Source organism: Mus caroli, chromosome X, assembly GCF_900094665.2.
Source record: "Mus caroli chromosome X, CAROLI_EIJ_v1.1, whole genome shotgun sequence".
In the NCBI taxonomy this organism is placed as follows: domain Eukaryota; kingdom Metazoa; phylum Chordata; class Mammalia; order Rodentia; family Muridae; genus Mus; species Mus caroli.
Genome location: NC_034589.1, coordinates 36617861 through 36619769, shown reverse-complemented (window position 1 = coordinate 36619769; position 1909 = coordinate 36617861). Strand labels below are relative to the sequence as shown.

The window sequence follows — 1909 nt, the reverse complement described above, 5'->3', positions numbered from 1 at the left end:
GGTGGGTATGGGGGACTTTTGGGATAGCATTGAAAATGTAAACGAGGAAAATACCTAATAAAAAATAAATTAAAAAAAAAGAAAAGAAAATACCACCAGGACAGGGCTATCTAAAGACACATTCGGTAGTGTGTTAAGTATACAAAAAAAGATACTGTACAGTTTAAAAACAAATCTTACATAGCCTTACATTTCAATTTTTTCTTTAAAAGGAGTGAGTTGTGTACAGTGGGATTAAATGCTTTATAGACAAGAAAAAAAACCAATTTATTCATCATCATCTTCTTCTTCATCTTCATCTTCCTCTTCCTCCCCCTCTTCCTCATCTTCTTCATCCTCCTCATCATCTTCCTCTTCCTTTATTTCTTGCTCTTTTCAGCCTTGACCACCCCCTTTTTCACTGCATCAGGTTTTCCTTTAGCTCTGTAGGCAGCAATATCCTTCTCGTACTTCTCCTTCAGCTTGGCAGCTTTCTTCTCATAGGGCTGCTTGTCATCTGCTGCAGTGTTGTTCCACATCTCTCCTAGTTTCTTTGCAACATCACCAATGGATAAGCCAGGATGCTTGCCTTTGATTTTGGGGAGGTACTCAGAACAGAACAAGAAGGCCGAAGGAGGCCTCTTGGGTGCATTGGGGTCCTTGAACTTCTTTTTGGTCTCCCCTTTGGGGGGATGTAGGGTTTTACTTTTCTTTCATAACAAGCCTTGTCAGCCTTTGTCATATCTTCAAATTTCCCCTTTTCTTTAGCAGACATGGTCTTCCACTTCTCTGAGCACTTCTTGGAGAACTCTGAGAAGTTGACAGAAGCATCCGGGTGCTTCTTCTTGTGCTCCTTCCGGCAAGTTTGCACAAAGAATGCATATGAGGACATTTTGCCTCTCGGCTTCTTAGGATCTCCTTTGCCCATGTTTAGTTGATTTTCCTCTGCGAGGCACAGAGTTGCCCAGTGCCTGTCCAGCTTGCGCTTGCTCCAGCACTGTCTCTATGGAGCTCAATGTACTCGTCCTCATTCTTAATAGCCGAGTAATATTCCACTGTGTAAATGAATCACATTTGAGTGAGGTAACTCAGTCCCAAAAGGATGTACATGGTATGTATTCACTAATAAGTGGATATTAGCAAAAAAAAAAAAAAAAAAAAAAAAAAAAAAAAGTACAGAATACAGTCCTCAGAACTCACAAAGCTCAACAAGCTGAAATTTCCAAGTGAGGACCCTCAGACCCACTTGGGAGAGAGAAGTAAGCAATCACAAGTGGGGTGAGAAGGACAGACGTGGGAGGGAAAGGGGGCGGGGTAGGGGGGCAGAGGGGTGGGGAGAGAGAAACCTGATCAGGTATTGGGTGAGGGAAAAGGACTGAAACCCTGAGGGCCAGCAGAAAGAATGTAAATAGGCAACCTCAGGAGATAAGAGGTTGGGGTACCCACCTCCAGAATGCACCAGAGACCTGGGAGGTCTCAGGGACCTTAGATGAAATGCCTGACAGTAGGTAGAGGTAACTTATAGAGCCCACCTCCAACAGGAAGACAGGACATCAAGCAAGGGATGGGGTTACCCTCCCACTGTCACATCTCTGACCCATAATTGTTCCTGTCTAAATGAATTACATAGATGGAAATGGAGAAGAGCCTGAGAAAAAGAAGGTCCAGTGACAGGCCCAAAGTGGGATTCAGCTCAAGGAGAGGTTCCAAGGCCTGACACTATTACTGAGGCTATGAAGCACTCACAAAAAGGGATCTATCAAGACTGCCCCGAGAAAGAGTCAACAAGCAGCTGAAAAAATCAGATGCAGATATTTGCACCCAACCAATGGATGGAAGTAGCTAACCCATGTTGTTGAATTAGGGAAGGCTGAAAGAAGCTGAGGAGAAGGGTGATCCTGTAGAAAGACCAGCAGTCTCAATTAATCTG

The 1909-nt window shown here is 43.8% G+C and overlaps 1 pseudogene; it reads right to left on the bottom strand.

The window, feature by feature from the left end:
• Nucleotides 1–267: 267 nt before the first annotated feature.
• Nucleotides 268–907, bottom strand: LOC110287424 (annotated as a pseudogene).
• Nucleotides 908–1909: the final 1002 nt, after the last annotated feature.